At 35.7% G+C, this 14,477-nt stretch overlaps 1 long non-coding RNA gene across 2 annotated transcripts; it reads left to right on the top strand.

The window, feature by feature from the left end:
• Positions 1 to 3,124: 3,124 nt before the first annotated feature.
• Positions 3,125 to 13,547, top strand: LOC109363790. 2 transcript variants are annotated; one of them, XR_004162137.1, is made up of 5 exons: positions 3,125 to 3,290; positions 5,737 to 5,802; positions 6,312 to 6,399; positions 9,394 to 9,676; positions 13,020 to 13,547. It is a non-coding gene; the product is annotated as an uncharacterized LOC109363790 (long non-coding RNA). The 2 variants fall into 2 exon arrangements; XR_004162136.1 differs by lacking the exons at positions 6,312 to 6,399; positions 9,394 to 9,676; positions 13,020 to 13,547 and adding an exon at positions 6,115 to 6,187.
• The last annotated feature ends 930 nt before the right edge of the window (positions 13,548 to 14,477 follow it).

Below are 14,477 nucleotides of genomic sequence, written 5' to 3'. Positions count from 1 at the left end.
GGTCAAGCAGGAATTGCCTTTCATGAATATATGCTGGCTGGGCCTGATCTCCTAGTTGTCTTGCACATTGCATTTGATCTCTCTCAAGATGATCTGCTCCATTAACTTTACCTGGCATTGAGGTTGGGCTGACAGGCCTGTTGTTCCCCGTATCCTCCTTACAACCCTTCTTGTAGATGGGAGTCACACTGGCAAGCCTCCAGTACTTTGGAACTCTCCAGTTTACCAAGAACACTGTTAGATGATGGAAAGCAGCTTAGCTATCACCACTGTAACCTTTCTCAGCATCCTCAGGTAGATTCCATCCAGCCATGGACTTCTGACAGTCCAGATGGAGTAGTAGGTCTCTAACTGTTTCCACCTTAATTGTGGGGGGCTTATTCTGCTTCCCATCCAAGACTTTCAGGTCAGGAAGTACAATACCCCGAAGATAATTAGTCTGATTCTTAAAGACAGATGTAAAGAAGGCATTGAGAACTTCAGCCTTATCCTTAGTGGCCACGTTCTCCACTGCATCCAGTAAAGGATGGAGAGTATCCTTAGCTTTCCTCTTACTGTTATTATATTTGTTCAAGCTTGGCTTTTGCCTTTCTAATTTTCTCCCTACACATCCTAGGAAGTTCTTTGTATGCTCCCTGAATTGCCCGTCTCTTCTTCCTGAGAAGGAAGATTCTGTTTATCTTCTGGATCCTCGGGAGCCTCCCTGTTCATCCAAGCCTGTCTTCTTCTCCAATAACTCATCTTGTGGCACAGAGGTACAGCCTACTCCTGCATCTTTAAGATTTCCTCCTTAATGAGAGACCAGCCTTTCTGGAACCCTTTATTCTTCAGGACTGAATCCCAAGAGATTTTCCCTTACAATGTCTTGAACAGTTCAAAGTCCACCCTCCAGAAGATCAAAGTAGAAGTTTTGATGCCACCCCTCCTTACCTTGCCAAGAATTGTCACTCTGTCCAAGACAGCTCCCGATCTCCACATCTTCCAGAAATCCTTCTCTGTGAACAGCAAGTCTATAGGGGCACCTGCCCTCGTAGGCTATCTTACCAAATGCATCAGAAATTTATCTTCCACACACTCTAGAAACCTCCTAGACAGCTTCTTCTGCATTGTATTTTAATTCCGGCGTATATCAGGGAAGTTGAAGTCCTCCATGAGAACAAGGGCTGTTGATCATATAGCTTCTGTCAGCTATTCATAGAATGCTTCGTTTGTCTTTTCAGCCTGGTTAGGTGGTCTGTACCAGGCCCCCACCAAGATTTCCACTTTGTTGGCTCTCCCTTACCCATAGAGATTCAACATTATCATTTCCAGCTCCAAGCTCAACAACATCAAAACGTTCTCTAATACAGAGAACCATGCCACCACCCCTCCTTCCTTGCCTACCTTCATTTGCCTTAGTAATTCCTTGATTGGCAAAAATAATATTGTGATGAAAATATTTGCCCTAAATATCCCAGAAAACCTTTTATATTATGAAACTAACCTTGTTATCTTTGATCTGAAGCCAACAGCCTAACTAGTAGGGTCCTTTGTATCTGACTTAGACCACATGGGTCAACAGGAATCTTCACCTTGATATCAGTGACCAGTAGAGCATCAGCATAAGGTTTACAAAATTTCTAAGGATCACTACTCTTAAAAAATTGCTACAGAAAAAAACGTCTCTCACTCTCTCAAAAAAATCCATTATTTCCTAGTTTTGCTTATGTTCATTAGCTGAAAAAAATAATAAAAACGTCATCAACACTAACAAAATATAACTTAGAAGTTTTAATGTGCACTGATGTTCATTTGGGATATACTAGAAATGGTATTTTATCTTTAGACCCAAATGCATTATTTGTTTACTCCACGCCAAAGTTGCTCTGTACAGACAGGTGCAATAGCTGCACAGAAGAACTGTCATGAAAAAATCACTTTTCCTTTCAGCTATGTACTTTTACACAATAATATATATATGTATATATATATAAAGTTGCTGATACACTATCGCATGTAGTAATTTAGTCCAAACAATATGTGCAGTCACATGTAACATCGTGTGATCCAATCATTTATAAGCAGTGTTGACCTTCCTATGGACACAGAACTGGATGTGCCTCATCCAAGTCAACCCAAGGAGGTTCCTACCAGTGGAGTGAATCTGTGACACTGGTGCTAGTGCCAGTTTTTTACAGCTGAAAATATGACCAATCTGTTCCATATCAGGCAGTAATTTTAAATGCATTGAACTCAAAAGTTCAAGGAGGGTGTGACATGAACAACGTGACAAAGGTTGCTAGTGCTAAAGATACTAGCATCTTTGTTTTCTAATTTAAGATAACATTGATGTGGAATGTATGCACAATGTAAATACAGCAGCAAAGATCTTTTGATTTCCTGGTTTTGATGATGACTTAAAATAATACATAGAGCTTTCCTTGGAGTAACTGGAACATTTGTTCTAACATGCAGAAATATACTGCATTCACAGCAACATGAGTCTGATCTTGTTCTTGTACATGTGTTTCTAATTTTGTGCAAGTAACTGTGGCATTGTTGTATGTTTGAATGGCTAGTAGCATATGCACTTCTGACTCGCAATGCCAAGTCTACTAAGAAAGATTATTTTAAAATATTTTCAACTGTATTTGAATATTTTTGCAAGAAGAAAATGCACAGGCAGTGAAAGCAGGGATAGATACCCTGCAAGGATATGCTGGGGAAGATCATTGGGCAGATCACTCTGGAATCTATGCTAAGGCACATGGAAGTGAGGAAGGTGATGTGGGGTAACCAGCATGATTTCACTAAGGGCAAGTCTTCTTTGACTAACATTTGGCCTTCCATGATGCATTAATGGATAAGGGAAGAGACGCTGATATCATCGATCTGAATTTCAGTATGACCTTTGACATGGGTCTTCGATGGCTGGACAGTTGAATGGGCAAGAAACTGGGTGCAAGGAGAGTGGTAGTCAGTGGTTCAGTATACAGATGGAGATTAGTGATGAGTAGTGTCCCTCAGGCATCTGTACTGAAACAAGTGCTCTTTAACATCTTGATCAGTGTCATCAACATGGGATCAAGTGCACCCTCAGCAAGTTTGCAGGTGACGCCATGCTCTGTGATGCAGTAGACACACCCAAGGGACCAGATGCCAACCAGAGAGATCTAGACAGGCTGAACAGTGGGCACAGATGAACCTTGTGAGGTTCAGTAAATCCAAGTGAAGGTCTTGAACTTTGATCGTGGCAACTCTTACTATCTATTCAAGTTGGGGGATGTAAGGATAGAACATGATGGTGCATGGTAAGCTAGACATAAACCAGCAATGTGCCCTTGAAGCCCAGAAAGCCAAATGGATCCTGGGCTGCATCAAAAGAAGCGTGGCCAGCAGGACAAGGGAGGTGATACTGCCCCTCTACTCTGTACTGGTATGGCCTCACCTGAAATACTGATGTCCAGATGTGGAGTTCCCAGTACAGGAGATGTGGACCTGTTGGAGACACTCTAGAGGAGGGCCACAAAAATGATTCAAGGGATAAAACACCTCTCCTACAAGGACAGGCTGAGAGAGCTGGGGCTGTTCAGCCTGGAGAAAAGAAGGCTCTCAGGAAACCCAGTAGTGGACTTTCAGTAGCTAAAGGGGGGCTACAAGAAAGAAGGTGACAGAATCTTTGGCAGGGCCCCTTGTGATAGGACAAGGAGAAATGGTTTCAAACTAAAAGAGAACAGATTTAAATTGGATATAAGAAAAGAGCTTTTACAGTAGGAGTAATGAAGCATTGGAATAGGTTGCTCAGAGACATTGTGGATGCCTTGTGCTTGGAATCATTCAAGGCCAGGCTGGACAAGGCTCCAAACAATCTGATCTAGCTGTGGATGTCATTGTTCACTGCAGGGGAGCTGGACCATATGACCTTTAAAGGTCAACACATTCCGTGATTCAGTGATTTTTAGTGGTGGAAATAAGCTATTATAGAGTCTTGTTTAAGCACCATATTTGGAAAATGTACACGTACATTAAGATATCTGACCTGATTAAAAGGCTTTTATTAGGAGACTGTTCTTTATTTACATGGTGAATACTGCCTTGCTGTGTACAGTGAAGGTACCACTTCGTTTTTGACTATATAAAAAGCTACTTAGTTCTGGAGAACAATACAATACTCTTACAGAGAGCAGGCTAGAGATCCTCACTAGCAGATACTAAATATGATATGTATCATTGACTCAGGCATCAGAGCAACTCCATAAACTTGAGTTTGAGCATGCTGTTACCAGGAGGAAGAAAATTCCTCTGTAGTTCATATATCTTGTTATATGCGAGGCAGATGTAGGTTTCCATCTCCTCCCCTCAAATGGGTTTAAAAACAGCCTTCCTATATAAAGACCATTTTTTTCATGAATGCAAGCTGTAGCACTTTGTAATGCACATCAAAAATAACATGAAGACTATCACAAGAATATGGAGGAATATAGCTGAGAGTTAGGACATACTGTTTTTAAAAAAATAATAGTTTAGGTTAATGTTCAAATGTTTTCCTGGCTTTCTGTGTTTCAAACATTAAAAAGCCTAAGAAATATAAAATACGCAATAATCCATTTATTAGTTCAATCAACATTACTAGTAAAGAGCTAAGAGATGTGTTGAAACCTATGTGCAATCTTGCTCTAAGAGAAACTCAAAAAAAAAAAAAGTGACCCAGAATAACAACAAAAATACAAAGATACATATTATCTAGGTGTTGTTTTCTTTCTTTTTTTTTAAGTAGTACATTGCCTAGAGACATTTTATTAACATAATTATGTCTGTCCATAATTTAAAAAAAAATGCAAACCAAAAGAAGATGAAAATATTACCCTGACAACTGAAGAATGATGTGTGCACTCTGACAATACAGAATACCTGATATTTGTTTTTGTGTACAACATAATGAACTATGGAGCAAGATGGTCTGATTTTGTTCATGGTGCTGGGTTTCTGAGTGATATACATATTTGTTCAATAAAGGACAGAAAAAATTCTGCTTTAGCAATGTTTTCTACAAAGTAGAGGTTAAATTGGGAGATAAAACAGTTTTAAATGGACAACTTGTTTGTTTAAAGAATTATGCACTTTGGAAGTAGGCTAAATATAAAGTCTTTTAATAAGGCAAGCCTCGTGAGTTTAAGGGTACTCATACACAAAAGTAATCAATTAAATGTTGAGAAGATGAAGGAGAAGGATGCTCCATTCTAAAAGGTGCCCTATTTTTGTCCTCCATCTAGGACAGCTCTGTTTTTCTAATCTGTTGATGCATTCCAAATCCATCTATGTTCTCTAAGAAACAGTAAAGTTCCTCATGTAACAAATGCTGTCAGAACTAAATTCTCACAGAGAAAAATTGACCCCAGAATAACAACATAAATGCCAGAAAGATACAGTTGTTGAAAAATGATGCACTAGACATGTAATATTTCTCAAGTATACACATTTCCCAGAAAATTGACATTTCCAAAACCCTCTAACACAAGGTTTATTTGAGGTTTATACCTGTAAAAAATATACTTACATTCCAATGTGTAAAATGCTCATAATATTAAATTTTGACTTGCCTTTATTGTTGGTAATCCATTAAAGGGGATTTTGTTCTCAGATTAAGAAATCATCTCAACCTGATAGGACAATAATGGCTTTTATTTCCCATGCCTTTTAGTGTTTTGAGCTCTTAACTTCCAATTAAACCCATATCTGGATTGTTATTTCACACAGGAATGGGACCACTTTGATGAAAAAGAAGCTGTAAAGATACAGAAATTCAAGAGAATCAATATTCAGGTATTTGGTTTCAACTACTTCCCTGAATATTTAATTATGGATTTCTTTATTGCAGCAATATTGGATATGGAAGGTCATTTTGGGAAGGCCATTCTCTTCAGACTTCCAGCAGTTGTTAGAACAGAATATCTAACATCATTTTAACACACTTGGATTGTGTGAACATTTAAAGGATGCTTATGTATGTGTGGCCAGAGGTTATGTCTCAATAATCGTATCTTAAAAAGAGTGTAGGACGAAAATGGACCATCTCAGACAGCCTGTACAGATGACAATCATTCCTCTGTAAAGCTTCCTTTCCTTGTGTGACAGGCACTGAAAATATCCATCAGGAGCCACTATCTTTATATATTTCAACCATGAAAGCTAATTCCAGAAGAGAGGTGAGATTTGGTGTTTTACTATATTTTGCTAGTATAACTGAAATCAAATTCTAGTCTGATTTCATGGTTTTTATAGCACAGTTCAGGACTTTGAATTTAATATCCACACTTTTTTTTTTATCTTAGGTCTTATGCCATTACTGCATACCTCAGTGACTTCTGGAAGAAAAGTAATTGAAAGTATATTTCTAGTCTTTCCATTGGATTTGCAGAAGTGAGTGACTCTGTGAAGCTGTTCACTGAAGACGCTGACTTTAAGACATTAACAAGAGTTTCAGAAAAATGGGCTTGAGATTTTCCCTTGAATAATAACTAGTGATTACTTTCCTTTTTTTTTTTAATTATAAAAAGGAACCATAAGTTCCCAATTTGATTTGCTATCCTAGAATTCCCAGAGATATCTGTGACAATGCAACATTAACTGCAATTTCAGTGATGTTTCAGAATTGTTATTAAAATTGTTTGCATTTTGGCTATAAGAATAACATTTCATTCTAACCTCTCGTAAAGTTGACCTTTTATTATTATCACTTTCGAAGCTATTAAAGATAAACTACATCTGAGTGCTGAGCAACTCAACTGAAGTAACACTATGTTCAGAGATCCCCATGCATATTCATTTTAGCATCTGCAAATGAGTCCCACTTCCAAAGTCTGAATCAGTAATTTTGAGTCCAGTATAATTAGGGTTCTTTCTAATTAAGTGTTAGGTGAGTAGAATGGAGAGCATGGTTAATCAATGCTGTCAATGTCCTAGAAGAGCTCACAGTGACAAAAGGAAACTAAATGGAAACAGAAAAATCAAGGCTAAACAGATAGTTGACAACTTTCAATGTTACCTAGCTCAGTCAGGAATGTACAAACATGTTAATTGGTAAAGATTTTTTCTCTGCTTTGCCTTAAAACAGTTTGGTAAAGCTTCAGAGTCTCATTGTGATTCCTGATCTAGAATAAAGAGGAAGCAGATATTAGCAAATACCCACTTATATTTTCAAGAATTTTTGAACAGATTATTGTATCAACCCTTCTATTTTTGAGGATAAATTTTCAGCTCATATGAGTTAAGAAAAAAAGCTGTAACGTGATTCAAGATTACTTGCAGGTTAAAAACAAAAATAATTTAAACATTCTAAATTTACACAAACTACTATTTTTATGCTTTACAGAGAATTTTTGAGGTTGGCCTTGGGATTTGGAGGGCATTAGCATCCAAATGATTAGGGTAAACCATAACAAGACATTGATTACTAGATAGGGAATAGGATGAAAAAAGAAAGTCAGGTGCAGGAAGCAGGCTTTAATGCTGGATGTAACTTTGGTGACTAGAATATTTATTTGGAAATGAGTCTCAGCTGTTAATCTGAAGTAATTCTGACTACACTGTATGGAAACATGTCTGTTTAAAAATTAATGACTGGAAGAGGCTCCATTTCTCTCTCCCATCTTCATGTGATATATCTTGGCTGATCTAATTCCACTGAAACTATGAAATCAGGGAACAGGCGGGAATTTGTTCACTTGACAAATCTTGGTACTTGGGTTGAAGTACTCAAATATATATGTATATATATATATATATCATCTGCACATTCATTAACAGGCACCAGAAAAAGGCCCAAACAACTGAAAGGGAAAAAAAAGCACTGCATTTTTCAGTTAAAAATATAAGGAAATGTACATTTAAAAGCAGAACATTCAAAACAAAAGTTTATTTTGAAGACAACAAATTCCTGAAAACACTAATGAAGAATTTGTAGTGTCTGTTTTAAGTTCTTGTTTTAATACTAATAAAGAGATAGGACAGTTGGTTTGCAGGTTAAGGAGTGCTCCAGAGGTGCCGCAGCACTGACAATGGAAGAAAGACAAGATCAACTACTGTCTGATCATAGTCAAACTTAATTCTGTGTAGAGTGTGTCCACTTTATCAGAGCATCTCTAAAATATACAAAATATACAAAAATATACAAAACAGGTCCATAAAAACATTAGTAATATTCACACCCAAATCTCAATCCCAGTCTCTTTATCTGTCTTTCAATTAATGATCTACATAAAAATAAATAAATAAATAAATAAATAAATAAATAAATAAATAAATAAATAAATAAGAGAGACTGAGATTTAATCATTTGGATTTTAGCTTAAACTGATAACTCTTTCGAAGATTAATTTAAAAACTCAAGTCAGAAATCAAGTAAAGCACCTCAACTGCAGAAAAAAAATATAGAACAGACTGAAAAAGTGGAGAAATGCATTATCTTAAAGGAAATAGGAAGATTATAGAAACAGTTGATTAAATGTCTGAACTACAGTTAGAAAGAAAATATGCTGTCTACTCAGAGCAAAGTAAATCAGAAAAGGAAAAACAGAAGTTGGAATTTAAAAAGCAATGCATAGAAAAAAAAATGCAGGAGTAATGAAAATGCAGTAATGACATTGAGAAGTCAAGAAATAAAATATTACGTATCAGTGATATCAGTACATTGAGCGCAAATTATGCAGAAAAAGAACAGCTTATGCTATGCGTGTTTTGTGGGTTAAGAACTGGCAGAGTACAGGAAAGAAGATAAAGTCACATTCAGCTTCTGGGTTATTAGGGAGGATGTGGCATTCAGCATCATCTTTGAAGACAAATTTATTGAGATCAGGAGGACTTTCTGTAAAACAGTCAGCTAAGCATGTAGGGGGTTTTAAATACATCTTCAAAAATAGGGCCATCCTCAAAGTCAGATTGATAGCTAATATGCAGTTATTCGCATACAAATAACAGAGGGAAATGACCTAAACACTTATCACCTAATGAATCTTGGTGAAGTAGGAGATGAGTTAATATGGAATGCAAAAGATAACAGATGAAAGTATGGGAGTATAATTATTGCTTGTTAACACCATGTTGTAGAAAACAGATCTTGCTAAATGAAACTGCTTTCACCGGTTAAACTATAGGTTTGGTTGGGGTATAGCAGAGAGGACTTACAAGAAATGCATAACAGTTCAGTTAAAAAATAATACTACGCAATATCATTAACTTGATGAATAAGCAGTTTAAGAAAGCTTACTGATAGATATCAAAGTAGAGGTCACTGAGGAATAAAGATGAAATGAGGATGTTTTTATTTCACTACAAAGACTGCGTTTGTCCAATGATAATCAGATATTTTATTAATGATTATATATTTTATTAATATATTTTATTAATGATTTGCAGGTAGAATTGCTGCAAATAAAAGAATGGTCTCACAAAAATGGCTACATTGGTAATGTTAAGCTATAAGCCAGTGACGTTCTAACTCTACTTGCCAAAATACAAACCACTGTGTCACCCAGAGACCACAAGCATGAGGAGTCTTGGAAATTAGATTAACAGAATATTGGTCAGAAGGTCCATTCTGTGACTCTGCAAGTTTACTCTCGCACCAGGATGTCACCCTGCCAGGATCATCTCCCTGTTGTCTCAGCTTGACTTTTTATGGGGAAAAGAACTACTGCCTGTAAGTAGCCTGCTTTTTAGACTGTCACATAAGGGAAAAACAGCTGGAAGTATGCTGTCCCTTCTCAGATCACTCTAAGAGATATCAAGAAACATTTCTGTTAAAATTCTGGACTGATTTGGAAATGCAGATGTTTAACCCTAAAAACTAGTTACTCAAAGAATACTGTGTGTCTTAGTTGAGAACAATCAGAACGTTTAGTTATTAATCTTCTCTGATTAGGTAGTAACTACTCTGATCAGGACAATCTGAAGGTTTACAGTTAAGTATCAGTATTAAGTAGCTCAATATTTTCAACCCATTACAGTTATCACTTCTGATAGACCATTCCTGAATGAGAGACTGCATTTTCTATTTTTCAAAAGCAAAAATACATTATAGGAGAAAGAAAACAAAACACATGTTCAAGGGCCTGAAAGGTGAAGGCAAAGTATAACAGACCACTTTTAGGAAACTTTTATGATCGGCTGACTCATGTTAACAAGCCAGTCTACATCCTCTTCTACAGGCCATGTCTATCTCCTCTATGCAGACAAAGGTCCGGATTTCACATTATGAGTAGAAGGCTGTGGCATACATCTTGCTTAACAAGTTTTAAAACAAACCTTTCTAACTGCCAGCACTTTGAAAAAAATGCAAAGGTTCAAACAAGAGCTAATGAGAATAATAGTTTTGTTTCATCAGGTATATTTTAAAAGAAGATGCAATTGATGATTCTGTCCTATAGTGTGTGGATCCTGAGTACGCATCTCTTATTACTTTGCTTGCTATTTACAAACACAAATGTAATTTAAATAGGTGAAAAGCTTATGTTTCTTTATTTCCTCCAGGTTAATCTCCTTGTCTCAGTCTGAAACTAGATTAATCGTATTTTACAATACAAAGTACTTATTCATTTGTTCTACCTTCTGTTCTGCGTCATTCAGACTAATGGGTATTATGGCAGGGCTGGATGGCTGCATCTGAAAATATTGCCTCAGGAGTCTGTCTTGTTTTTTTTTTTTTAATGAAATAAAGGCAGCAAAGGATAGGACTGAAAATGGTGGCAAAGTAAATCACCAGCTATGTGATAGGAGATGTCTTCCAGAATTTCTATTCCTCAACTAATTATTTTCCTTTATTTGCAATGCCTTAAAACTTCAAGAATCTTTAAGAGTGCATTTCTGTTAATAATTTTCATAGCATTAAATCATAGATCATTTAATTCTGATTTAAAAGTTAATACAGTAGTACAGTTCAATCAGTAAAAATTCATATGAGTTATAACAAAGATATTACAGGTATTGCACATTTTATATAATCTATCTCCTCTCTGAGAAGAAACTGAGTATACAATTTGACTTATCTGGATTTCAACAAAAGCTGGGGAAAAACGAGAGGGAGAAAAAGAAAGAAATAGCAAGCAGTTCCAGCGAGCAAGAGAAAAGCTCCAGCAAGCCCTTTTCTATCCAAATCACCCATCACACTGTAATGTTGGGATTTGCCAACAAGAAGCATTCACAAGTATTGAAATAAAAATTTAGCATTCAGATCTTGTTGATGGAAAGAAAAGAAACATTAGTTATCCTGGTCCCACTTCTTTATCTCTTGTATCAACTTTTCAAACTTTATAATAATAATTGTATAATAATAATGCATGTAATATATATATAAGACAATATTTTATTTCGGAAATTTATCTTACTATCATGCTGCACAGCAAGTGCTGATCAACTTGGAAAAAAATTCACTTGATAGCCTCCTCATTGCTGTCAGTTTTCAGAGAGGATATTAACATGATCTGTCTACCTTATTCTGCCTTCAAATAACTTTTGATGTCTTATCTGTGATGCAACCCCCAATTTTACATCCTGTTTTATTATTCTTATTTATTCTATCTTACATACCTGTAATAGTGAAATAAACAGCAGTGTTTTTATCACAATGGATTACTCACAGAATAAAGCTAGCACCTCTTGGTTGCCAGCTTTTTGCACCATATATCCTCCTGAAGAAGATAGGCAAAGATAATAGAGAAGCGTGAGTAATGGGTATTGGAATGTAAGAGTCATATTACTCATTACAACAGGATCTATGTGGTTTTGTAGTCACTGACTGCATGTGGGCTAGGTGGCAGGGAAAATGGTGCTCCATTTTAATCAAGATCTTCTAGATAGTGTAGGGAGCTTAGGGTCCAGTCCAAAATACACACCAAATGTAAGATATTCTCCAAAGGATCAGCAGTACTGGTTCATCAGTTGCACAGATTTCCACCATGGAGAACTAACTCACACTTTTACTGTCAAGAAAATGGTGTCCAGGCTGCAGAAAGAATTCTCTTCATTCTACTGTTGTTCTCTTTCCCTTTCCTTCACAACTACTTGGTATTAAAAGTATGCTTGCAACATTAATGCTTGCAGCAATCACTAAACTACAGAAGGGAAAGAGAAAGGTATCAATGAAGAGAAATACATTAGATCCATGCATTTGAGAGGAAGAAAATCAAGTGAAATTTAAGAAATCAGTTTTAAAATAATTTTAAATAATATTTGCTAGTGCTCTAATTTCAGAGTGATTGACGTGATACAGATGACACTAAACACACAAGAGAGAAAAAGATTGATGTTTAATATTAAAGTTATTTTTTTTAAAGAATATGAATTAGTAAACGGACAACATTACAGTTATAACTGACTGTTGCAAATGATTCATTAACCTTGTATGAAATTTTCAGACACAGAAACTTGTTAATGAAGACAAAATCCACGGACTGGAACTGAGGTTAGATAAGCTGGACTGAAATGCAATCTGCTAATTGTCAGAGTAATTTGAGATTTGAAGAGCTTACTAGGGAGGTTATAGATTCTACTTTATTGGAAGTTTCAAAGCAAAAGTTAAGTAACTTCAGTTTCACAGACATAAGGAACTGCTAATCATTAAATCAAAAGGGAAGAAAAAAGGACTTCTATATAGCAATATTACAGAATGCACATCTACATATAAAGAAAACAAAATATTAATCAGATTAGCATAGAAAGGTAATGCAGGAAGATATATTCAGTTGCTTTGAATCTTTCCCAAACCTCTTTGAAGAAAAAACAAAACCCTAGTAACAAAAAACCTTCCTAATTTCTATCTTCAGAAAAATAAAGAGGCTAGTAAAAAAAACATAGTAACAGCTGTTAAAAGTATATGCTTAACATGACAAAATAAAAATTCTAAAATGTGCAAATATGTACCTACAACTCATACAACAGTTCAGGCAATGCTACTAAAATAAATGAGTCCACACCTGTGCATCTCAGATTCATTTATAAAGACGTGTTGTGTAAGAATAAAGAATAAAATTTTTCTTTATTTCTAGAATAAAGTAATGCCAGCATATTGGAACCATCCTGAAGATCAGAAAAGTTGTGGAAGAGATCAAATGGAGAAGTGGTCTTAGAATGGAAAACTGAAGGAAAAAAGAAATACCGGTTAGACTTAACAAAATTAATACTGAAAAAGTCCTCATAACATTACAAAATAACCTCACTACTATACAGTAGTATAGGGTTATAGTAGTAAAAACAAAACAAAACAAAACACACACACAAAAGAAAGGCAGAGAAAAACAATGCAGCTGTAGCAGGTATACTCAAATTTTCAGCTGCTGTCACTGGCACAGCTGTACTACATTCTTATCAGAGACCTAATTATGACTCATACATTTCCAGAGGACATGCAGTGGACTTTGGTGAACACATATCACTAGGAGCAATACAATACAAGTGCCTTCTGGCATAATGATAGGGCACATCTCTCATAACAGTATTAATGGAAACTAGATCAGTTCTAGAAACCAATATTCTCTCTGTTTTACCATGCTTCTGTTTCTTACTACATGATATTTAAAAAAGCAATTCCTTACTTCAGATTGCCATTAAGGAGGTAGCTAGTATGCATAATCAGAAAAATTCTGTAAATTTGTCATTCATATATGGAATATTTACTCTTAGAAAATTTTTACAGTAAGAAAATTAGATAGAAATAGAAACTACTGGAGGTTTATGGCTATTTAGATTACTGTACACAGAACAGCTTCTGACTGATTGGTTGGACAAAATGATGAGATCACATTGATTAACATTTGTTGTAATTAAATAAAAATACTTTTAAAATATCACATCAATCCTCTGCCCCATCCATTAAATTAAGATTTTTTCATCTATCCACCAACAGAAGTAAACAGAGTATGCTATCACTCTTGATTTTGTACTAAATAATTATATGGATACATATGGCAAATAGCAATGAAGAAGTCTCTGATGGAGAGGAATAAAATCAAACACTTTCTGGTTTATGAAAATAGGTGCCCTTTAAATCATACTCTTCCACATGCAGTGTTGCTAGGAATCTGTAAACCACCAGCATTGCTACACTATTCCAAGGAAAAGCACAAGGCTGATGTTAATGTAGAAGAAGGTCCAGCCAGTCATACAACGTTTCTTCTCTGTAAGCAATGGCTACTGTCTGTTGAGTAGAACTGTTATGTCAATAGGGTGCCTTGTGCTCTAGGAACATTTTATTAAAGAGCTGAAGATAGTGTAAAAATATATTGCAACCTCTACATTGCAGTACTCTTTTCTTTTGTTGTGGTCTTACATTGATGTTTTCTTTAATAGATTGTCTTCTTTAATGAAATACACTGAAATGTGTGCCAAACATTTCCACTACTGATTCTGTTCAGACAGGGAATCATTTTGTTCTCTCACATTATAAACTTTTTGTAAGTTGGTTTTTCTACTAATTTATCTGAGAAAATAGCAGTAATGTCACTTCA

This window comes from Meleagris gallopavo, chromosome Z, assembly GCF_000146605.3.
Source record: "Meleagris gallopavo isolate NT-WF06-2002-E0010 breed Aviagen turkey brand Nicholas breeding stock chromosome Z, Turkey_5.1, whole genome shotgun sequence".
Lineage (NCBI taxonomy): Eukaryota > Metazoa > Chordata > Aves > Galliformes > Phasianidae > Meleagris > Meleagris gallopavo.
This window is presented reverse-complemented; position numbering and strand designations above follow the sequence as displayed.